This window comes from Lithobates pipiens, unplaced genomic scaffold (assembly GCF_037356315.1).
Source record: "Lithobates pipiens isolate NorthernLeopardFrog02 unplaced genomic scaffold, aLitPip1_a1.2 Scaffold_28, whole genome shotgun sequence".
Classification (NCBI taxonomy): domain Eukaryota; kingdom Metazoa; phylum Chordata; class Amphibia; order Anura; family Ranidae; genus Lithobates; species Lithobates pipiens.
In genome coordinates, this window is record NW_027507789.1 from 129,768,459 (window position 1) to 129,792,986 (window position 24,528).

The following is a 24,528-nucleotide window of genomic DNA, read 5'->3' on the forward strand; positions in this document are numbered from 1 at the left end:
CCATGCTCTGCATTCATTGCTTGAGCTGGAGGCCTCAGAACTCTAAACTACAAGTATTCACCACTTTATCCATTATAAAAGGTAGTTGAAGTTTCACGGAGATGGCCAAGATGCCACCTTATGTGTTTCAGTCCTCTTTCTGAGGCAGCAGGTGGTGGTCACTTTACACTTGAGAGTGGACTTTGGGTGCAGCATTCTGTGGCAAGTTCACTTGGCACTCTGCTGAAAAGTGTGCCAGCTTTTCATTAGTACTGCTTGTTTTTTGGTGTCCACACTTAAAGTGTTAATGTGGAATCTAGCGTACAGGAGAGGTAATCACGTTCAGTTGGACTTGTTTTGTAACGTTGACAAGATTTCACTAGTCATCTCATCAGAAGTGTGCCCTTTTGGAAGACTTCTCAACCAAAGCATGCAATTTCCTAATGCTGCTGTTCTGAGATTCCAGTGTGTTGAGCAAGGAATGCCAGCAAAGTGCAGCAGAAACTTCAGAGACGCTTGAGCAATCAAGGATAGGCATTTGTTAAAAGAGCTTGGCAGCAGTGGGATTTGAACCCACGCCTCCAAAGAGACTGGAGCCTAAATCCAGCGCCTTAGACCGCTCGGCCATGCTACCTGTGAAAGTGCTCTTGCTAAGGACTAAAAAGAGGCATGACAGTCTACATTCCATGCTCTGCATTCATTGTTTGTATGTGACATGTACGTAACATGTATGTCATGTGTGTCATATGTATGTAACGTGTGTAACATGTATTTCATAAGTGTATGACATGTATGTAACATGTATTCAACATGTATGTCATATTTATGTATAATCTGTGTAATATGTGTGTAACACGTATGAAATATGTGTGATATGTATGCCATATGTGTATTGTGTGTCATATGTGTAACATGTATGTAACATGTGTGTACCATGCATGTCATATGCATGCCATATGTGTGTAACATGTATGTAAGATATGTGCAACATGCATGTCATATGTGTGTCATATTAATGTAACATGTGTGTGACATGCATGGCATATGTGTGTAGCATGTATGTGATGTGTATGACATGTATGTTATATGTGTGTAATATGTGTAACATGCATGTGACATGTGTGTAAAATTGTGTCTAAATGGTGTGCAACATGAGTGTGACATGTATGTAACATGCATGCAACATGTATATCATATGTATGTAACATTTGTGTAATATGTGTGAACTATGTGTGTAATATGTAAGTAGCACGTGTGTCACATGTGTGTAACATGTATGTCATATGTGTGTAGTGTGTGTAGCATGTATGTAATATGTGCACAACATGCATATTATATGTATGTATCATGTATCAAACAAAACATGCAATGATTGCAGCTTTTCTAATGCTGCTAAAGCAGAGAGGTAAGTGTTTTTTGAGATTCCAGTGAGTTGGGAAAGGAACTGCAGTAAATTGCAGGAGCAAGATCAGAGAAGCTTGAGCCCTAGAGGGTAGGGATTTTGTTAAAAGGAGTTTGGCAGCAGTGGGATTCGAACCCACGCCCCCAAAGAGACTGGAGCCTTAATCCAGCGCCTTAGACCGCTCGGCCATGCTACCCATAAAAATGAACACATTATCGACTAAAATGGGGTGGGACATTCCATGCTCTGCATTCATTGCTTGAGCTGGAGGCCTCAGAACTCTAAACTACAAGTATTCACCACTTTATCCATTATAAAAGGTAGTTGAAGTTTCACGGAGATGGCCAAGATGCCACCTTATGTGTTTCAGTCCTCTTTCTGAGGCAGCAGGTGGTGGTCACTTTACACTTGAGAGTGGACTTTGGGTGCAGCATTCTGTGGCAAGTTCACTTGGCACTCTGCTGAAAAGTGTGCCAGCTTTTCATTAGTACTGCTTGTTTTTTGGTGTCCACACTTAAAGTGTTAATGTGGAATCTAGCTTACAGGAGAGGTAATCACGTTCAGTTGAACTTGTTTTGTAACGTTGACAAGATTTCACTAGTCATCTCATCAGAAGTGTGCCCTTTTGGAAGACTTCTCAACCACAGCATGCAATTTCCTAATGCTGCTGTTCTGAGATTCCAGTGTGTTGAGCAAGGAATGACAGCAAAGTGCAGCAGAAACTTCAGAGACGCTTGAGCAATCAAGGATAGGCATTTGTTAAAAGAGCTTGGCAGCAGTGGGATTTGAACCCACGCCTCCAAAGAGACTGGAGCCTTAGACCGCTCGGCCATGCTACCTGTGAAAATGCTCTTGCTAAGGACTAAAAAGAGGCATGACAGTCTACATTCCATGCTCTGCATTCATTGTTTGTATGTGACATGTACGTAACATGTATGTCATGTGTGTCATATGTATGTAACGTGTGTAACATGTATTTCATAAGTGTATGACATGTATGTAACATGTATTCAACATGTATGTCATATGTATGTATAATCTGTGTAATATGTGTGTAACACGTATGTAATATGTGTGATATGTATGCCATATGTGTATTGTGTGTCATATGTGTAACATGTATGTAACATGTGTGTACCATGCATGTCATATGCATGCCATATGTGTGTAACATGTATGTAAGATATGTGCAATATGCATGTCATATGTGTGTCATATTAATGTAACATGTGTGTGACATGCATGGCATATGTGTGTAGCATGTATGTGATGTGTATGACATGTATGTTATATGTGTGTAATATGTGTAACATGCATGTGACATGTGTGTAAAATGGTGTCTAAATGGTGTGCAACATGAGTGTGACATGTATGTAACATGCATGCAACATGTATATCATATGTATGTAACATTTGTATAATATGTGTGAACTATGTGTGTAATATGTAAGTAGCACGTGTGTCACATGTGTGTAACATGTATGTCATATGTGTGTAGTGTGTGTAGCATGTATGTAATATGTGCACAACATGCATATTATATGTATGTATCATGTATCAAACAAAACATGCAATGATTGCAGCTTTTCTAATGCTGCTAAAGCAGAGAGTCTACATTCCATGCTCTGCATTCATTGTTTGTATGTGACATGTACGTAACATGTATGTCATGTGTGTCATATGTATGTAACGTGTGTAACATGTATTTCATAAGTGTATGACATGTATGTAACATGCATTCAACATGTATGTCATATGTATGTATAATCTGTGTAATATGTGTGTAACACATATGTAAGATGTGAGATATGTATGCCATATGTGTATTGTGTGTCATATGTGTAACATGTATGTAACATGTGTGTACCATGCATGTCATATGCATGCCATATGTGTGTAACATGTATGTAAGATATGTGCAACATGCATGTCATATGTGTGTCATATTAATGTAACATGTGTGTGACATGCATGGCATATGTGTGTAGCATGTATGTGATGTGTATGACATGTATGTTATATGTGTGTAATATGTGTAACATGCATGTGACATGTGTGTAAAATTGTGTCTAAATGGTGTGCAACATGAGTGTGACATGTATGTAACATGCATGCAACATGTATATCATATGTATGTAACATTTGTGTAATATGTGTGAACTATGTGTATAATATGTAAGTAGCACGTGTGTCACATGTGTGTAACATGTATGTCATATGTGTGTAGTGTGTGTAGCATGTATGTAATATGTGCACAACATGCATATTATATGTATGTATCATGTATCAAACAAAACATGCAATGATTGCAGCTTTTCTAATGCTGCTAAAGCAGAGAGGTAAGTGTTTTTTGAGATTCCAGTGAGTTGGGAAAGGAACTGCAGTAAATTGCAGGAGCAAGATCAGAGAAGCTTGAGCCCTAGAGGGTAGGGATTTTGTTAAAAGGAGTTTGGCAGCAGTGGGATTCGAACCCACGCCCCCAAAGAGACTGGAGCCTTAATCCAGCGCCTTAGACCGCTCGGCCATGCTACCCATAAAAATGAACTCGTTATCGACTAAAATGGGGTGGGACATTCCATGCTCTGCATTCATTGCTTGAGCTGGAGGCCTCAGAACTCTAAACTACAAGTATTCACCACTTTATCCATTATAAAAGGTAGTTAAAGTTTCACGGAGATGGCCAAGATGCCACCTTATGTGTTTCAGTCCTCTTTCTGAGGCAGCAGGTGGTGGTCACTTTACACTTGAGAGTGGACTTTGGGTGCAGCATTCTGTGGCAAGTTCACTTGGCACTCTGCTGAAAAGTGTGCCAGCTTTTCATTAGTACTGCTTGTTTTTTGGTGTCCACACTTAAAGTGTTAATGTGGAATCTAGCTTACAGGAGAGGTAATCACGTTCAGTTGGACTTGTTTTGTAACGTTGACAAGATTTCACTAGTCATCTCATCAGAAGTGTGCCCTTTTGGAAGACTTCTCAACCAAAGCATGCAATTTCCTAATGCTGCTGTTCTGAGATTCCAGTGTGTTGAGCAAGGAATGCCAGCAAAGTGCAGCAGAAACTTCAGAGACGCTTGAGCAATCAAGGATAGGCATTTGTTAAAAGAGCTTGGCAGCAGTGGGATTTGAACCCACGCCTCCAAAGAGACTGGAGCCTAAATCCAGCGCCTTAGACCGCTCGGCCATGCTAGCTGTGAAAGTGCTCTTGCTAAGGACTAAAAAGAGGCATGACAGTCTACATTCCATGCTCTGCATTCATTGTTTGTATGTGACATGTATGTAACATGTATGTCATGTGTGTCATATGTATGTAACGTGTGTAACATGTATTTCATAAGTGTATGACATGTATGTAACATGTATTCAACATGTATGTCATATTTATGTATAATCTGTGTAATATGTGTGTAACACGTATGAAATATGTGTGATATGTATGCCATATGTGTATTGTGTGTCATATGTGTAACATGTATGTAACATGTGTGTACCATGCATGTCATATGCATGCCATATGTGTGTAACATGTATGTAAGATATGTGCAACATGCATGTCATATGTGTGTCATATTAATGTAACATGTGTGTGACATGCATGGCATATGTGTGTAGCATGTATGTGATGTGTATGACATGTATGTTATATGTGTGTAATATGTGTAACATGCATGTGACATGTGTGTAAAATTGTGTCTAAATGGTGTGCAACATGAGTGTGACATGTATGTAACATGCATGCAACATGTATATCATATGTATGTAACATTTGTGTAATATGTGTGAACTATGTGTGTAATATGTAAGTAGCATGTGTGTCACATGTGTGTAACATGTATGTCATATGTGTGTAGTGTGTGTAGCATGTATGTAATATGTGCACAACATGCATATTATATGTATGTATCATGTATCAAACAAAACATGCAATGATTGCAGCTTTTCTAATGCTGCTAAAGCAGAGAGGTAAGTGTTTTTTGAGATTCCAGTGAGTTGGGAAAGGAACTGCAGTAAATTGCAGGAGCAAGATCAGAGAAGCTTGAGCCCTAGAGGGTAGGGATTTTGTTAAAAGGAGTTTGGCAGCAGTGGGATTCGAACCCACGCCCCCAAAGAGACTGGAGCCTTAATCCAGCGCCTTAGACCGCTCGGCCATGCTACCCATAAAAATGAGCACATTATCGACTAAAATGGGGTGGGACATTCCATGCTCTGCATTCATTGCTTGAGCTGGAGGCCTCAGAACTCTAAACTACAAGTATTCACCACTTTATCCATTATAAAAGGTAGTTGAAGTTTCACGGAGATGGCCAAGATGCCACCTTATGTGTTTCAGTCCTCTTTCTGAGGCAGCAGGTGGTGGTCACTTTACACTTGAGAGTGGACTTTGGGTGCAGCATTCTGTGGCAAGTTCACTTGGCACTCTGCTGAAAAGTGTGCCAGCTTTTCATTAGTACTGCTTGTTTTTTGGTGTCCACACTTAAAGTGTTAATGTGGAATCTAGCTTACAGGAGAGGTAATCACGTTCAGTTGGACTTGTTTTGTAACGTTGACAAGATTTCACTAGTCATCTCATCAGAAGTGTGCCCTTTTGGAAGACTTCTCAACCAAAGCATGCAATTTCCTAATGCTGCTGTTCTGAGATTCCAGTGTGTTGAGCAAGGAATGCCAGCAAAGTGCAGCAGAAACTTCAGAGACGCTTGAGCAATCAAGGATAGGCATTTGTTAAAAGAGCTTGGCAGCAGTGGGATTTGAACCCACGCCTCCAAAGAGACTGGAGCCTAAATCCAGCGCCTTAGACCGCTCGGCCATGCTACCTGTGAAAGTGCTCTTGCTAAGGACTAAAAAGAGGCATGACAGTCTACATTCCATGCTCTGCATTCATTGTTTGTATGTGACATGTACGTAACATGTATGTCATGTGTGTCATATGTATGTAACGTGTGTAACATGTATTTCATAAGTGTATGACATGTATGTAACATGTATTCAACATGTATGTCATATTTATGTATAATCTGTGTAATATGTGTGTAACACGTATGAAATATGTGTGATATGTATGCCATATGTGTATTGTGTGTCATATGTGTAACATGTATGTAACATGTGTGTACCATGCATGTCATATGCATGCCATATGTGTGTAACATGTATGTAAGATATGTGCAACATGCATGTCATATGTGTGTCATATTAATGTAACATGTGTGTGACATGCATGGCATATGTGTGTAGCATGTATGTGATGTGTATGACATGTATGTTATATGTGTGTAATATGTGTAACATGCATGTGACATGTGTGTAAAATTGTGTCTAAATGGTGTGCAACATGAGTGTGACATGTATGTAACATGCATGCAACATGTATATCATATGTATGTAACATTTGTGTAATATGTGTGAACTATGTGTGTAATATGTAAGTAGCACGTGTGTCACATGTGTGTAACATGTATGTCATATGTGTGTAGTGTGTGTAGCATGTATGTAATATGTGCACAACATGCATATTATATGTATGTATCATGTATCAAACAAAACATGCAATGATTGCAGCTTTTCTAATGCTGCTAAAGCAGAGAGGTAAGTGTTTTTTGAGATTCCAGTGAGTTGGGAAAGGAACTGCAGTAAATTGCAGGAGCAAGATCAGAGAAGCTTGAGCCCTAGAGGGTAGGGATTTTGTTAAAAGGAGTTTGGCAGCAGTGGGATTCGAACCCACGCCCCCAAAGAGACTGGAGCCTTAATCCAGCGCCTTAGACCGCTCGGCCATGCTACCCATAAAAATGAACACATTATCGACTAAAATGGGGTGGGACATTCCATGCTCTGCATTCATTGCTTGAGCTGGAGGCCTCAGAACTCTAAACTACAAGTATTCACCACTTTATCCATTATAAAAGGTAGTTGAAGTTTCACGGAGATGGCCAAGATGCCACCTTATGTGTTTCAGTCCTCTTTCTGAGGCAGCAGGTGGTGGTCACTTTACACTTGAGAGTGGACTTTGGGTGCAGCATTCTGTGGCAAGTTCACTTGGCACTCTGCTGAAAAGTGTGCCAGCTTTTCATTAGTACTGCTTGTTTTTTGGTGTCCACACTTAAAGTGTTAATGTGGAATCTAGCTTACAGGAGAGGTAATCACGTTCAGTTGAACTTGTTTTGTAACGTTGACAAGATTTCACTAGTCATCTCATCAGAAGTGTGCCCTTTTGGAAGACTTCTCAACCACAGCATGCAATTTCCTAATGCTGCTGTTCTGAGATTCCAGTGTGTTGAGCAAGGAATGACAGCAAAGTGCAGCAGAAACTTCAGAGACGCTTGAGCAATCAAGGATAGGCATTTGTTAAAAGAGCTTGGCAGCAGTGGGATTTGAACCCACGCCTCCAAAGAGACTGGAGCCTTAGACCGCTCGGCCATGCTACCTGTGAAAATGCTCTTGCTAAGGACTAAAAAGAGGCATGACAGTCTACATTCCATGCTCTGCATTCATTGTTTGTATGTGACATGTACGTAACATGTATGTCATGTGTGTCATATGTATGTAACGTGTGTAACATGTATTTCATAAGTGTATGACATGTATGTAACATGTATTCAACATGTATGTCATATGTATGTATAATCTGTGTAATATGTGTGTAACACGTATGTAATATGTGTGATATGTATGCCATATGTGTATTGTGTGTCATATGTGTAACATGTATGTAACATGTGTGTACCATGCATGTCATATGCATGCCATATGTGTGTAACATGTATGTAAGATATGTGCAATATGCATGTCATATGTGTGTCATATTAATGTAACATGTGTGTGACATGCATGGCATATGTGTGTAGCATGTATGTGATGTGTATGACATGTATGTTATATGTGTGTAATATGTGTAACATGCATGTGACATGTGTGTAAAATGGTGTCTAAATGGTGTGCAACATGAGTGTGACATGTATGTAACATGCATGCAACATGTATATCATATGTATGTAACATTTGTATAATATGTGTGAACTATGTGTGTAATATGTAAGTAGCACGTGTGTCACATGTGTGTAACATGTATGTCATATGTGTGTAGTGTGTGTAGCATGTATGTAATATGTGCACAACATGCATATTATATGTATGTATCATGTATCAAACAAAACATGCAATGATTGCAGCTTTTCTAATGCTGCTAAAGCAGAGAATCTACATTCCATGCTCTGCATTCATTGTTTGTATGTGACATGTACGTAACATGTATGTCATGTGTGTCATATGTATGTAACGTGTTTAACATGTATTTCATAAGTGTATGACATGTATGTAACATGCATTCAACATGTATGTCATATGTATGTATAATCTGTGTAATATGTGTGTAACACATATGTAATATGTGTGATATGTATGCCATATGTGTATTGTGTGTCATATGTGTAACATGTATGTAACATGTGTGTACCATGCATGTCATATGCATGCCATATGTGTGTAACATGTATGTAAGATATGTGCAACATGCATGTCATATGTGTGTCATATTAATGTAACATGTGTGTGACATGCATGGCATATGTGTGTAGCATGTATGTGATGTGTATGACATGTATGTTATATGTGTGTAATATGTGTAACATGCATGTGACATGTGTGTAAAATTGTGTCTAAATGGTGTGCAACATGAGTGTGACATGTATGTAACATGCATGCAACATGTATATCATATGTATGTAACATTTGTGTAATATGTGTGAACTATGTGTATAATATGTAAGTAGCACGTGTGTCACATGTGTGTAACATGTATGTCATATGTGTGTAGTGTGTGTAGCATGTATGTAATATGTGCACAACATGCATATTATATGTATGTATCATGTATCAAACAAAACATGCAATGATTGCAGCTTTTCTAATGCTGCTAAAGCAGAGAGGTAAGTGTTTTTTGAGATTCCAGTGAGTTGGGAAAGGAACTGCAGTAAATTGCAGGAGCAAGATCAGAGAAGCTTGAGCCCTAGAGGGTAGGGATTTTGTTAAAAGGAGTTTGGCAGCAGTGGGATTCGAACCCACGCCCCCAAAGAGACTGGAGCCTTAATCCAGCGCCTTAGACCGCTCGGCCATGCTACCCATAAAAATGAACACGTTATCGACTAAAATGGGGTGGGACATTCCATGCTCTGCATTCATTGCTTGAGCTGGAGGCCTCAGAACTCTAAACTACAAGTATTCACCACTTTATCCATTATAAAAGGTAGTTAAAGTTTCACGGAGATGGCCAAGATGCCACATTATGTGTTTCAGTCCTCTTTCTGAGGCAGCAGGTGGTGGTCACTTTACACTTGAGAGTGGACTTTGGGTGCAGCATTCTGTGGCAAGTTCACTTGGCACTCTGCTGAAAAGTGTGCCAGCTTTTCATTAGTACTGCTTGTTTTTTGGTGTCCACACTTAAAGTGTTAATGTGGAATCTAGCTTACAGGAGAGGTAATCACGTTCAGTTGGACTTGTTTTGTAACGTTGACAAGATTTCACTAGTCATCTCATCAGAAGTGTGCCCTTTTGGAAGACTTCTCAACCAAAGCATGCAATTTCCTAATGCTGCTGTTCTGAGATTCCAGTGTGTTGAGCAAGGAATGCCAGCAAAGTGCAGCAGAAACTTCAGAGACGCTTGAGCAATCAAGGATAGGCATTTGTTAAAAGAGCTTGGCAGCAGTGGGATTTGAACCCACGCCTCCAAAGAGACTGGAGCCTAAATCCAGCGCCTTAGACCGCTCGGCCATGTTACCTGTGAAAGTGCTCTTGCTAAGGACTAAAAAGAGGCATGACAGTCTACATTCCATGCTCTGCATTCATTGTTTGTATGTGACATGTACGTAACATGTATGTCATGTGTGTCATATGTATGTAACGTGTGTAACATGTATTTCATAAGTGTATGACATGTATGTAACATGTATTCAACATGTATGTCATATGTATGTATAATCTGTGTAATATGTGTGTAACACGTATGTAATATGTGTGATATGTATGCCATATGTGTATTGTGTGTCATATGTGTAATATGTATGTAACATGTGTGTACCATGCATGTCATATGCATGCCATATGTGTGTAACATGTATGTAAGATATGTGCAACATGCATGTCATATGTGTGTCATATTAATGTAACATGTGTGTGACATGCATGGCATATGTGTGTAGCATGTATGTGATGTGTATGACATGTATGTTATATGTGTGTAATATGTGTAACATGCATGTGACATGTGTGTAAAATTGTGTCTAAATGGTGTGCAGCATGAGTGTGACATGTATGTAACATGCATGCAACATGTATATCATATGTATGTAACATTTGTGTAATATGTGTGAACTATGTGTGTAATATGTAAGTAGCATGTGTGTCACATACGTGTAACATGTATGTCATATGTGTGTAGTGTGTGTAGCATGTATGTAATATGTGCACAACATGCATATTATATGTATGTATCATGTATCAAACAAAACATGCAATGATTGCAGCTTTTCTAATGCTGCTAAAGCAGAGAGGTAAGTGTTTTTTGAGATTCCAGTGAGTTGGGAAAGGAACTGCAGTAAATTGCAGGAGCAAGATCAGAGAAGCTTGAGCCCTAGAGGGTAGGGATTTTGTTAAAAGGAGTTTGGCAGCAGTGGGATTCGAACCCACGCCCCCAATGAGACTGGAGCCTTAATCCAGCGCCTTAGACCGCTCGGCCATGCTACCCATAAAAATGAACACATTATCGACTAAAATGGGGTGGGACATTCCATGCTCTGCATTCATTGCTTGAGCTGGAGGCCTCAGAACTCTAAACTACAAGTATTCACCACTTTATCCATTATAAAAGGTAGTTGAAGTTTCACGGAGATGGCCAAGATGCCACCTTATGTGTTTCAGTCCTCTTTCTGAGGCAGCAGGTGGTGGTCACTTTACACTTGAGAGTGGACTTTGGGTGCAGCATTCTGTGGCAAGTTCACTTGGCACTCTGCTGAAAAGTGTGCCAGCTTTTCATTAGTACTGCTTGTTTTTTGGTGTCCACACTTAAAGTGTTAATGTGGAATCTAGCTTACAGGAGAGGTAATCACGTTCAGTTGGACTTGTTTTGTAACGTTGACAAGATTTCACTAGTCATCTCATCAGAAGTGTGCCCTTTTGGAAGACTTCTCAACCAAAGCATGCAATTTCCTAATGCTGCTGTTCTGAGATTCCAGTGTGTTGAGCAAGGAATGCCAGCAAAGTGCAGCAGAAACTTCAGAGACGCTTGAGCAATCAAGGATAGGCATTTGTTAAAAGAGCTTGGCAGCAGTGGGATTTGAACCCACGCCTGCAAAGAGACTGGAGCCTAAATCCAGCGCCTTAGACCGCTCAGCCATGCTACCTGTGAAAGTGCTCTTGCTAAGGACTAAAAAGAGGCATGACAGTCTACATTCCATGCTCTGCATTCATTGTTTGTATGTGACATGTACGTAACATGTACGTAACATGTATGTCATGTGTGTCATATGTATGTAACGTGTGTAACATGTATTTCATAAGTGTATGACATGTATGTAACATGTATTCAACATGTATGTCATATTTATGTATAATCTGTGTAATATGTGTGTAACACGTATGAAATATGTGTGATATGTATGCCATATGTGTATTGTGTGTCATATGTGTAACATGTATGTAACATGTGTGTACCATGCATGTCATATGCATGCCATATGTGTGTAACATGTATGTAAGATATGTGCAACATGCATGTCATATGTGTGTCATATTAATGTAACATGTGTGTGACATGCATGGCATATGTGTGTAGCATGTATGTGATGTGTATGACATGTATGTTATATGTGTGTAATATGTGTAACATGCATGTGACATGTGTGTAAAATTGTGTCTAAATGGTGTGCAACATGAGTGTGACATGTATGTAACATGCATGCAACATGTATATCATATGTATGTAACATTTGTGTAATATGTGTGAACTATGTGTGTAATATGTAAGTAGCACGTGTGTCACATGTGTGTAACATGTATGTCATATGTGTGTAGTGTGTGTAGCATGTATGTAATATGTGCACAACATGCATATTATATGTATGTATCATGTATCAAACAAAACATGCAATGATTGCAGCTTTTCTAATGCTGCTAAAGCAGAGAGGTAAGTGTTTTTTGAGATTCCAGTGAGTTGGGAAAGGAACTGCAGTAAATTGCAGGAGCAAGATCAGAGAAGCTTGAGCCCTAGAGGGTAGGGATTTTGTTAAAAGGAGTTTGGCAGCAGTGGGATTCGAATCCACGCCCCCAAAGAGACTGGAGCCTTAATCCAGCGCCTTAGACCGCTCGGCCATGCTACCCATAAAAATGAACACATTATCGACTAAAATGGGGTGGGACATTCCATGCTCTGCATTCATTGCTTGAGCTGGAGGCCTCAGAACTCTAAACTACAAGTATTCACCACTTTATCCATTATAAAAGGTAGTTGAAGTTTCACGGAGATGGCCAAGATGCCACCTTATGTGTTTCAGTCCTCTTTCTGAGGCAGCAGGTGGTGGTCACTTTACACTTGAGAGTGGACTTTGGGTGCAGCATTCTGTGGCAAGTTCACTTGGCACTCTGCTGAAAAGTGTGCCAGCTTTTCATTAGTACTGCTTGTTTTTTGGTGTCCACACTTAAAGTGTTAATGTGGAATCTAGCTTACAGGAGAGGTAATCACGTTCAGTTGAACTTGTTTTGTAACGTTGACAAGATTTCACTAGTCATCTCATCAGAAGTGTGCCCTTTTGGAAGACTTCTCAACCACAGCATGCAATTTCCTAATGCTGCTGTTCTGAGATTCCAGTGTGTTGAGCAAGGAATGACAGCAAAGTGCAGCAGAAACTTCAGAGACGCTTGAGCAATCAAGGATAGGCATTTGTTAAAAGAGCTTGGCAGCAGTGGGATTTGAACCCACGCCTCCAAAGAGACTGGAGCCTTAGACCGCTCGGCCATGCTACCTGTGAAAATGCTCTTGCTAAGGACTAAAAAGAGGCATGACAGTCTACATTCCATGCTCTGCATTCATTGTTTGTATGTGACATGTACGTAACATGTATGTCATGTGTGTCATATGTATGTAACGTGTGTAACATGTATTTCATAAGTGTATGACATGTATGTAACATGTATTCAACATGTATGTCATATGTATGTATAATCTGTGTAATATGTGTGTAACACGTATGTAATATGTGTGATATGTATGCCATATGTGTATTGTGTGTCATATGTGTAACATGTATGTAACATGTGTGTACCATGCATGTCATATGCATGCCATATGTGTGTAACATGTATGTAAGATATGTGCAATATGCATGTCATATGTGTGTCATATTAATGTAACATGTGTGTGACATGCATGGCATATGTGTGTAGCATGTATGTGATGTGTATGACATGTATGTTATATGTGTGTAATATGTGTAACATGCATGTGACATGTGTGTAAAATGGTGTCTAAATGGTGTGCAACATGAGTGTGACATGTATGTAACATGCATGCAACATGTATATCATATGTATGTAACATTTGTATAATATGTGTGAACTATGTGTGTAATATGTAAGTAGCACGTGTGTCACATGTGTGTAACATGTATGTCATATGTGTGTAGTGTGTGTAGCATGTATGTAATATGTGCACAACATGCATATTATATGTATGTATCATGTATCAAACAAAACATGCAATGATTGCAGCTTTTCTAATGCTGCTAAAGCAGAGAATCTACATTCCATGCTCTGCATTCATTGTTTGTATGTGACATGTACGTAACATGTATGTCATGTGTGTCATATGTATGTAACGTGTTTAACATGTATTTCATAAGTGTATGACATGTATGTAACATGCATTCAACATGTATGTCATATGTATGTATAATCTGTGTAATATGTGTGTAACACATATGTAATATGTGTGATATGTATGCCATATGTGTATTGTGTGTCATATGTGTAACATGTATGTAACATGTGTGTACCATGCATGTCATATGCATGCCATATGTGTGTAACATGTATGTAAGATATGTGCAACATGCATGTCATATGTGTGTCATATTAATGTAACATGTGTGTGACATGCATGGCATATGTGTGTAGCATGTATGCGATGTGTATGACATGTATGTTATATGTGTGTAATATGTGTAACATGCATGTGACATGTGTGTAAAATTGTGTCTAAATGGTGTGCAACATGAGTGTGACATGTATGTAACATGCATGCAACATGTATATCATATGTATGTAACATTTGTGTAATATGTGTGAACTATGTGTGTAATATGTAAGTAGCATGTGTGTCACATGTGTGTAACATGTATGTCATATGTGTGTAGTGTGTGTAGCATGTATGTAATATGTGCACAACATGCATATTATATGTATGTATCATGTATCAAACAAAACATGCAATGATTGCAGCTTTTCTAATGCTGCTAAAGCAGAGAGGTAAGTGTTTTTTGAGATTCCAGTGAGTTGGGAAAGGAACTGCAGTAAATTGCAGGAGCAAGATCAGAGAAGCTTGAGCCCTAGAGGGTAGGGATTTTGTTAAAAGGAGTTTGGCAGCAGTGGGATTCGAACCCACGCCCCCAAAGAGACTGGAGCCTTAATCCAGCGCCTTAGACCGCTCGGCCATGCTACCCATAAAAATGAACACGTTATCGACTAAAATGGGGTGGGACATTCCATGCTCTGCATTCATTGCTTGAGCTGGAGGCCTCAGAACTCTAAACTACAAGTATTCACCACTTTATCCATTATAAAAGGTAGTTAAAGTTTCACGGAGATGGCCAAGATGCCACATTATGTGTTTCAGTCCTCTTTCTGAGGCAGCAGGTGGTGGTCACTTTACACTTGAGAGTGGACTTTGGGTGCAGCATTCTGTGGCAAGTTCACTTGGCACTCTGCTGAAAAGTGTGCCAGCTTTTCATTAGTACTGCTTGTTTTTTGGTGTCCACACTTAAAGTGTTAATGTGGAATCTAGCTTACAGGAGAGGTAATCACGTTCAGTTGGACTTGTTTTGTAACGTTGACAAGATTTCACTAGTCATCTCATCAGAAGTGTGCCCTTTTGGAAGACTTCTCAACCAAAGCATGCAATTTCCTAATGCTGCTGTTCTGAGATTCCAGTGTGTTGAGCAAGGAATGACAGCAAAGTGCAGCAGAAACTTCAGAGACGCTTGAGCAATCAAGGATAGGCATTTGTTAAAAGAGCTTGGCAGCAGTGGGATTTGAACCCACGCCTCCAAAGAGACTGGAGCCTTAGACCGCTCGGCCATGCTACCTGTGAAAATGCTCTTGCTAAGGACTAAAAAGAGGCATGACAGTCTACATTCCATGCCCTGCATTCATTGTTTGTATGTGACATGTACGTAACATGCATGTCATGTGTGTCATATGTATGTAACGTGTGTAACATGTATTTCATAAGTGTATGACATGTATGTAACATGTATTCAACATGTATGTCATATGTATGTATAATCTGTGTAATATGTGTGTAACACGTATGTAATATGTGTGTAACACGTATGTAATATGTGTGATATGTATGCCATATGTGTATTGTGTGTCATATGTGTAACATGTATGTAACATGTGTGTACCATGCATGTCATATGCATGCCATATGTGTGTAACATGTATGTAAGATATGTGCAATATGCATGTCATATGTGTGTCATATTAATGTAACATGTGTGTGACATGCATGGCATATGTGTGTAGCATGTATGTGATGTGTATGACATGTATGTTATATGTGTGTAATATGTGTAACATGCATGTGACATGTGTGTAAAATGGTGTCTAAATGGTGTGCAACATGAGTGTGACATGTATGTAACATGCATGCAACATGTATATCATATGTATGTAACATTTGTATAATATGTGTGAACTATGTGTGTAATATGTAAGTAGCACGTGTGTCACATGTGTGTAACATGTATGTCATATGTGTGTAGTGTGTGTAGCATGTATGTAATATGTGCACAACATGCATATTATATGTATGTATCATGTATCAAACAAAACATGCAATGATTGCAGCTTTTCTAATGCTGCTAAAGCAGAGAGTCTACATTCCATGCTCTGCATTCATTGTTTGTATGTGACATGTACGTAACATGTATGTCATGTGTGTCATATGTATGTAACGTGTGTAACATGTATTTCATAAGTGTATGACATGTATGTAACATGCATTCAACATGTATGTCATATGTATGTATAATCTGTGTAATATGTGTGTAACACATATGTAAGATGTGAGATATGTATGCCATATGTGTATTGTGTGTCATATGTGTAACATGTATGTAACATGTGTGTACCATGCATGTCATATGCATGCCATATGTGTGTAACATGTATGTAAGATATGTGCAACATGCATGTCATATGTGTGTCATATTAATGTAACATGTGTGTGACATGCATGGCATATGTGTGTAGCATGTATGTGATGTGTATGACATGTATGTTATATGTGTGTAATATGTGTAACATGCATGTGACATGTGTGTAAAATTGTGTCTAAATGGTGTGCAACATGAGTGTGACATGTATGTAACATGCATGCAACATGTATATCATATGTATGTAACATTTGTGTAATATGTGTGAACTATGTGTATAATATGTAAGTAGCACGTGTGTCACATGTGTGTAACATGTATGTCATATGTGTGTAGTGTGTGTAGCATGTATGTAATATGTGCACAACATGCATATTATATGTATGTATCATGTATCAAACAAAACATGCAATGATTGCAGCTTTTCTAATGCTGCTAAAGCAGAGAGGTAAGTGTTTTTTGAGATTCCAGTGAGTTGGGAAAGGAACTGCAGTAAATTGCAGGAGCAAGATCAGAGAAGCTTGAGCCCTAGAGGGTAGGGATTTTGTTAAAAGGAGTTTGGCAGCAGTGGGATTCGAACCCACGCCCCCAAAGAGACTGGAGCCTTAATCCAGCGCCTTAGACCGCTCGGCCATGCTACCCATAAAAATGAACTCGTTATCGACTAAAATGGGGTGGGACATTCCATGCTCTGCATTCATTGCTTGAGCTGGAGGCCTCAGAACTCTAAACTACAAGTATTCACCACTTTATCCATTATAAAAGGTAGTTAAAGTTTCACGGAGATGGCCAAGATGCCACCTTATGTGTTTCAGTCCTCTTTCTGAGGCAGCAGGTGGTGGTCACTTTACACTTGAGAGTGGACTTTGGGTGCAGCATTCTGTGGCAAGTTCACTTGGCACTCTGCTGAAAAGTGTGCCAGCTTTTCATTAGTACTGCTTGTTTTTTGGTGTCCACACTTAAAGTGTTAATGTGGAATCTAGCTTACAGGAGAGGTAATCACGTTCAGTTGGACTTGTTTTGTAACGTTGACAAGATTTCACTAGTCATCTCATCAGAAGTGTGCCCTTTTGGAAGACTTCTCAACCAAAGCATGCAATTTCCTAATGCTGCTGTTCTGAGATTCCAGTGTGTTGAGCAAGGAATGCCAGCAAAGTGCAGCAGAAACTTCAGAGACGCTTGAGCAATCAAGGATAGGCATTTGTTAAAAGAGCTTGGCAGCAGTGGGATTTGAACCCACGCCTCCAAAGAGACTGGAGCCTAAATCCAGCGCCTTAGACCGCTCGGCCATGCTAGCTGTGAAAGTGCTCTTGCTAAGGACTAAAAAGAGGCATGACAGTCTACATTCCATGCTCTGCATTCATTGTTTGTATGTGACATGTACGTAACATGTATGTCATGTGTGTCATATGTATGTAACGTGTGTAACATGTATTTCATAAGTGTATGACATGCATGTAACATGTATTCAACATGTATGTCATATTTATGTATAATCTGTGTAATATGTGTGTAACACGTATGAAATATGTGTGATATGTATGCCATATGTGTATTGTGTGTCATATGTGTAACATGTATGTAACATGTGTGTACCATGCATGTCATATGCATGCCATATGTGTGTAACATGTATGTAAGATATGTGCAACATGCATGTCATATGTGTGTCATATTAATGTAACATGTGTGTGACATGCATGGCATATGTGTGTAGCATGTATGTGATGTGTATGACATGTATGTTATATGTGTGTAATATGTGTAACATGCATGTGACATGTGTGTAAAATTGTGTCTAAATGGTGTGCAGCATGAGTGTGACATGTATGTAACATGCATGCAACATGTATATCATATGTATGTAACATTTGTGTAATATGTGTGAACTATGTGTGTAATATGTAAGTAGCATGTGTGTCACATGTGTGTAACATGTATGTCATATGTGTGTAGTGTGTGTAGCATGTATGTAATATGTGCACAACATGCATATTATATGTATGTATCATGTATCAAACAAAACATGCAATGATTGCAGCTTTTCTAATGCTGCTAAAGCAGAGAGGTAAGTGTTTTTTGAGATTCCAGTGAGTTGGGAAAGGAACTGCAGTAAATTGCAGGAGCAAGATCAGAGAAGCTTGAGCCCTAGAGGGTAGGGATTTTGTTAAAAGGAGTTTGGCAGCAGTGGGATTCGAACCCACGCCCCCAAAGAGACTGGAGCCTTAATCCAGCGCCTTAGACCGCTCGGCCATGCTACCCATAAAAATGAACACATTATCGACTAAAATGGGGTGGGACATTCCATGCTCTGCATTCATTGCTTGAGCTGGAGGCCTCAGAACTCTAAACTACAAGTATTCACCACTTTATCCATTATAAAAGGTAGTTGAAGTTTCACGGAGATGGCCAAGATGCCACCTTATGTGTTTCAGTCCTCTTTCTGAGGCAGCAGGTGGTGGTCACTTTACACTTGAGAGTGGACTTTGGGTGCAGCATTCTGTGGCAAGTTCACTTGGCACTCTGCTGAAAAGTGTGCCAGCTTTTCATTAGTACTGCTTGTTTTTTGGTGTCCACACTTAAAGTGTTAATGTGGAATTTAGCTTACAGGAGAGGTAATCACGTTCAGTTGGACTTGTTTTGTAACGTTGACAAGATTTCACTAGTCATCTCATCAGAAGTGTGCCCTTTTGGAAGACTTCTCAACCAAAGCATGCAATTTCCTAATGCTGCTGTTCTGAGATTCCAGTGTGTTGAGCAAGGAATGCCAGCAAAGTGCAGCAGAAACTTCAGAGACGCTTGAGCAATCAAGGATAGGCATTTGTTAAAAGAGCTTGGCAGCAGTGGGATTTGAACCCACGCCTCCAAAGAGACTGGAGCCTAAATCCAGCGCCTTAGACCGCTCGGCCATGCTACCTGTGAAAGTGCTCTTGCTAAGGACTAAAAAGAGGCATGACAGTCTACATTCCATGCTCTGCATTCATTGTTTGTATGTGACATGTACGTAACATGTATGTCATGTGTGTCATATGTATGTAACGTGTGTAACATGTATTTCATAAGTGTATGACATGTATGTAACATGTATTCAACATGTATGTCATATTTATGTATAATCTGTGTAATATGTGTGTAACACGTATGAAATATGTGTGATATGTATGCCATATGTGTATTGTGTGTCATATGTGTAACATGTATGTAACATGTGTGTACCATGCATGTCATATGCATGCCATATGTGTGTAACATGTATGTAAGATATGTGCAACATGCATGTCATATGTGTGTCATATTAATGTAACATGTGTGTGACATGCATGGCATATGTGTGTAGCATGTATGTGATGTGTATGACATGTATGTTATATGTGTGTAATATGTGTAACATGCATGTGACATGTGTGTAAAATTGTGTCTAAATGGTGTGCAACATGAGTGTGACATGTATGTAACATGCATGCAACATGTATATCATATGTATGTAACATTTGTGTAATATGTGTGAACTATGTGTGTAATATGTAAGTAGCACGTGTGTCACATGTGTGTAACATGTATGTCATATGTGTGTAGTGTGTGTAGCATGTATGTAATATGTGCACAACATGCATATTATATGTATGTATCATGTATCAAACAAAACATGCAATGATTGCAGCTTTTCTAATGCTGCTAAAGCAGAGAGGTAAGTGTTTTTTGAGATTCCAGTGAGTTGGGAAAGGAACTGCAGTAAATTGCAGGAGCAAGATCAGAGAAGCTTGAGCCCTAGAGGGTAGGGATTTTGTTAAAAGGAGTTTGGCAGCAGTGGGATTCGAATCCACGCCCCCAAAGAGACTGGAGCCTTAATCCAGCGCCTTAGACCGCTCGGCCATGCTACCCATAAAAATGAACACATTATCGACTAAAATGGGGTGGGACATTCCATGCTCTGCATTCATTGCTTGAGCTGGAGGCCTCAGAACTCTAAACTACAAGTATTCACCACTTTATCCATTATAAAAGGTAGTTGAAGTTTCACGGAGATGGCCAAGATGCCACCTTATGTGTTTCAGTCCTCTTTCTGAGGCAGCAGGTGGTGGTCACTTTACACTTGAGAGTGGACTTTGGGTGCAGCATTCTGTGGCAAGTTCACTTGGCACTCTGCTGAAAAGTGTGCCAGCTTTTCATTAGTACTGCTTGTTTTTTGGTGTCCACACTTAAAGTGTTAATGTGGAATCTAGCTTACAGGAGAGGTAATCACGTTCAGTTGAACTTGTTTTGTAACGTTGACAAGATTTCACTAGTCATCTCATCAGAAGTGTGCCCTTTTGGAAGACTTCTCAACCACAGCATGCAATTTCCTAATGCTGCTGTTCTGAGATTCCAGTGTGTTGAGCAAGGAATGACAGCAAAGTGCAGCAGAAACTTCAGAGACGCTTGAGCAATCAAGGATAGGCATTTGTTAAAAGAGCTTGGCAGCAGTGGGATTTGAACCCACGCCTCCAAAGAGACTGGAGCCTTAGACCGCTCGGCCATGCTACCTGTGAAAATGCTCTTGCTAAGGACTAAAAAGAGGCATGACAGTCTACATTCCATGCTCTGCATTCATTGTTTGTATGTGACATGTACGTAACATGTATGTCATGTGTGTCATATGTATGTAACGTGTGTAACATGTATTTCATAAGTGTATGACATGTATGTAACATGTATTCAACATGTATGTCATATGTATGTATAATCTGTGTAATATGTGTGTAACACGTATGTAATATGTGTGATATGTATGCCATATGTGTATTGTGTGTCATATGTGTAACATGTATGTAACATGTGTGTACCATGCATGTCATATGCATGCCATATGTGTGTAACATGTATGTAAGATATGTGCAATATGCATGTCATATGTGTGTCATATTAATGTAACATGTGTGTGACATGCATGGCATATGTGTGTAGCATGTATGTGATGTGTATGACATGTATGTTATATGTGTGTAATATGTGTAACATGCATGTGACATGTGTGTAAAATGGTGTCTAAATGGTGTGCAACATGAGTGTGACATGTATGTAACATGCATGCAACATGTATATCATATGTATGTAACATTTGTATAATATGTGTGAACTATGTGTGTAATATGTAAGTAGCACGTGTGTCACATGTGTGTAACATGTATGTCATATGTGTGTAGTGTGTGTAGCATGTATGTAATATGTGCACAACATGCATATTATATGTATGTATCATGTATCAAACAAAACATGCAATGATTGCAGCTTTTCTAATGCTGCTAAAGCAGAGAATCTACATTCCATGCTCTGCATTCATTGTTTGTATGTGACATGTACGTAACATGTATGTCATGTGTGTCATATGTATGTAACGTGTTTAACATGTATTTCATAAGTGTATGACATGTATGTAACATGCATTCAACATGTATGTCATATGTATGTATAATCTGTGTAATATGTGTGTAACACATATGTAATATGTGTGATATGTATGCCATATGTGTATTGTGTGTCATATGTGTAACATGTATGTAACATGTGTGTACCATGCATGTCATATGCATGCCATATGTGTGTAACATGTATGTAAGATATGTGCAACATGCATGTCATATGTGTGTCATATTAATGTAACATGTGTGTGACATGCATGGCATATGTGTGTAGCATGTATGCGATGTGTATGACATGTATGTTATATGTGTGTAATATGTGTAACATGCATGTGACATGTGTGTAAAATTGTGTCTAAATGGTGTGCAACATGAGTGTGACATGTATGTAACATGCATGCAACATGTATATCATATGTATGTAACATTTGTGTAATATGTGTGAACTATGTGTGTAATATGTAAGTAGCATGTGTGTCACATGTGTGTAACATGTATGTCATATGTGTGTAGTGTGTGTAGCATGTATGTAATATGTGCACAACATGCATATTATATGTATGTATCATGTATCAAACAAAACATGCAATGATTGCAGCTTTTCTAATGCTGCTAAAGCAGAGAGGTAAGTGTTTTTTGAGATTCCAGTGAGTTGGGAAAGGAACTGCAGTAAATTGCAGGAGCAAGATCAGAGAAGCTTGAGCCCTAGAGGGTAGGGATTTTGTTAAAAGGAGTTTGGCAGCAGTGGGATTCGAACCCACGCCCCCAAAGAGACTGGAGCCTTAATCCAGCGCCTTAGACCGCTCGGCCATGCTACCCATAAAAATGAACACGTTATCGACTAAAATGGGGTGGGACATTCCATGCTCTGCATTCATTGCTTGAGCTGGAGGCCTCAGAACTCTAAACTACAAGTATTCACCACTTTATCCATTATAAAAGGTAGTTAAAGTTTCACGGAGATGGCCAAGATGCCACATTATGTGTTTCAGTCCTCTTTCTGAGGCAGCAGGTGGTGGTCACTTTACACTTGAGAGTGGACTTTGGGTGCAGCATTCTGTGGCAAGTTCACTTGGCACTCTGCTGAAAAGTGTGCCAGCTTTTCATTAGTACTGCTTGTTTTTTGGTGTCCACACTTAAAGTGTTAATGTGGAATCTAGCTTACAGGAGAGGTAATCACGTTCAGTTGGACTTGTTTTGTAACGTTGACAAGATTTCACTAGTCATCTCATCAGAAGTGTGCCCTTTTGGAAGACTTCTCAACCAAAGCATGCAATTTCCTAATGCTGCTGTTCTGAGATTCCAGTGTGTTGAGCAAGGAATGACAGCAAAGTGCAGCAGAAACTTCAGAGACGCTTGAGCAATCAAGGATAGGCATTTGTTAAAAGAGCTTGGCAGCAGTGGGATTTGAACCCACGCCTCCAAAGAGACTGGAGCCTTAGACCGCTCGGCCATGCTACCTGTGAAAATGCTCTTGCTAAGGACTAAAAAGAGGCATGACAGTCTACATTCCATGCCCTGCATTCATTGTTTGTATGTGACATGTACGTAACATGCATGTCATGTGTGTCATATGTATGTAACGTGTGTAACATGTATTTCATAAGTGTATGACATGTATGTAACATGTATTCAACATGTATGTCATATGTATGTATAATCGGTGTAATATGTGTGTAACACGTATGTAATATGTGTGTAACACGTATGTAATATGTGTGATATGTATGCCATATGTGTATTGTGTGTCATATGTGTAACATGTATGTAACATGTGTGTACCATGCATGTCATATGCATGCCATATGTGTGTAACATGTATGTAAGATATGTGCAATATGCATGTCATATGTGTGTCATATTAATGTAACATGTGTGTGACATGCATGGCATATGTGTGTAGCATGTATGTGATGTGTATGACATGTATGTTATATGTGTGTAATATGTGTAACATGCATGTGACATGTGTGTAAAATGGTGTCTAAATGGTGTGCAACATGAGTGTGACATGTATGTAACATGCATGCAACATGTATATCATATGTATGTAACATTTGTATAATATGTGTGAACTATGTGTGTAATATGTAAGTAGCACGTGTGTCACATGTGTGTAACATGTATGTCATATGTGTGTAGTGTGTGTAGCATGTATGTAATATGTGCACAACATGCATATTATATGTATGTATCATGTATCAAACAAAACATGCAATGATTGCAGCTTTTCTAATGCTGCTAAAGCAGAGAGTCTACATTCCATGCTCTGCATTCATTGTTTGTATGTGACATGTACGTAACATGTATGTCATGTGTGTCATATGTATGTAACG

General features: G+C 39.2%; 19 non-coding genes across 19 annotated transcripts; all 19 read right to left on the reverse strand.

Moving 5' to 3' along the window:
- Positions 1–531: 531 nt before the first annotated feature.
- On the reverse strand, positions 532–613 carry TRNAL-UAG (transfer RNA leucine (anticodon UAG)). Its single transcript has one exon. It is a non-coding gene; the product is annotated as a tRNA-Leu (tRNA).
- An 882-nt stretch (positions 614–1,495) lies between these two features.
- On the reverse strand, positions 1,496–1,577 carry TRNAL-AAG (transfer RNA leucine (anticodon AAG)). The gene has a single exon. It is a non-coding gene; the product is annotated as a tRNA-Leu (tRNA).
- Positions 1,578–3,831: 2,254 nt separating this feature from the next.
- Positions 3,832–3,913, reverse strand: TRNAL-AAG (transfer RNA leucine (anticodon AAG)). Its single transcript has one exon. It is a non-coding gene; the product is annotated as a tRNA-Leu (tRNA).
- A 570-nt stretch (positions 3,914–4,483) lies between these two features.
- TRNAL-UAG (transfer RNA leucine (anticodon UAG)) lies at positions 4,484–4,569 on the reverse strand. Its single transcript has one exon. It is a non-coding gene; the product is annotated as a tRNA-Leu (tRNA).
- An 882-nt stretch (positions 4,570–5,451) lies between these two features.
- On the reverse strand, positions 5,452–5,533 carry TRNAL-AAG (transfer RNA leucine (anticodon AAG)). Its single transcript has one exon. It is a non-coding gene; the product is annotated as a tRNA-Leu (tRNA).
- Positions 5,534–6,107: 574 nt separating this feature from the next.
- TRNAL-UAG (transfer RNA leucine (anticodon UAG)) lies at positions 6,108–6,189 on the reverse strand. The gene has a single exon. It is a non-coding gene; the product is annotated as a tRNA-Leu (tRNA).
- Positions 6,190–7,071: 882 nt separating this feature from the next.
- Positions 7,072–7,153, reverse strand: TRNAL-AAG (transfer RNA leucine (anticodon AAG)). Its single transcript has one exon. It is a non-coding gene; the product is annotated as a tRNA-Leu (tRNA).
- Positions 7,154–9,407: 2,254 nt separating this feature from the next.
- Positions 9,408–9,489, reverse strand: TRNAL-AAG (transfer RNA leucine (anticodon AAG)). The gene has a single exon. It is a non-coding gene; the product is annotated as a tRNA-Leu (tRNA).
- A 574-nt stretch (positions 9,490–10,063) lies between these two features.
- Positions 10,064–10,145, reverse strand: TRNAL-UAG (transfer RNA leucine (anticodon UAG)). The gene has a single exon. It is a non-coding gene; the product is annotated as a tRNA-Leu (tRNA).
- Positions 10,146–11,027: 882 nt separating this feature from the next.
- Positions 11,028–11,109, reverse strand: TRNAL-AAG (transfer RNA leucine (anticodon AAG)). Its single transcript has one exon. It is a non-coding gene; the product is annotated as a tRNA-Leu (tRNA).
- Positions 11,110–11,683: 574 nt separating this feature from the next.
- Positions 11,684–11,765, reverse strand: TRNAL-UAG (transfer RNA leucine (anticodon UAG)). Its single transcript has one exon. It is a non-coding gene; the product is annotated as a tRNA-Leu (tRNA).
- An 893-nt stretch (positions 11,766–12,658) lies between these two features.
- Positions 12,659–12,740, reverse strand: TRNAL-AAG (transfer RNA leucine (anticodon AAG)). The gene has a single exon. It is a non-coding gene; the product is annotated as a tRNA-Leu (tRNA).
- Positions 12,741–14,994: 2,254 nt separating this feature from the next.
- On the reverse strand, positions 14,995–15,076 carry TRNAL-AAG (transfer RNA leucine (anticodon AAG)). The gene has a single exon. It is a non-coding gene; the product is annotated as a tRNA-Leu (tRNA).
- Positions 15,077–17,352: 2,276 nt separating this feature from the next.
- On the reverse strand, positions 17,353–17,434 carry TRNAL-AAG (transfer RNA leucine (anticodon AAG)). Its single transcript has one exon. It is a non-coding gene; the product is annotated as a tRNA-Leu (tRNA).
- A 570-nt stretch (positions 17,435–18,004) lies between these two features.
- Positions 18,005–18,090, reverse strand: TRNAL-UAG (transfer RNA leucine (anticodon UAG)). Its single transcript has one exon. It is a non-coding gene; the product is annotated as a tRNA-Leu (tRNA).
- An 882-nt stretch (positions 18,091–18,972) lies between these two features.
- TRNAL-AAG (transfer RNA leucine (anticodon AAG)) lies at positions 18,973–19,054 on the reverse strand. Its single transcript has one exon. It is a non-coding gene; the product is annotated as a tRNA-Leu (tRNA).
- Positions 19,055–19,628: 574 nt separating this feature from the next.
- On the reverse strand, positions 19,629–19,710 carry TRNAL-UAG (transfer RNA leucine (anticodon UAG)). Its single transcript has one exon. It is a non-coding gene; the product is annotated as a tRNA-Leu (tRNA).
- An 882-nt stretch (positions 19,711–20,592) lies between these two features.
- Positions 20,593–20,674, reverse strand: TRNAL-AAG (transfer RNA leucine (anticodon AAG)). Its single transcript has one exon. It is a non-coding gene; the product is annotated as a tRNA-Leu (tRNA).
- Positions 20,675–22,928: 2,254 nt separating this feature from the next.
- Positions 22,929–23,010, reverse strand: TRNAL-AAG (transfer RNA leucine (anticodon AAG)). The gene has a single exon. It is a non-coding gene; the product is annotated as a tRNA-Leu (tRNA).
- Between the last annotated feature and the right edge of the window lie 1,518 nt (positions 23,011–24,528).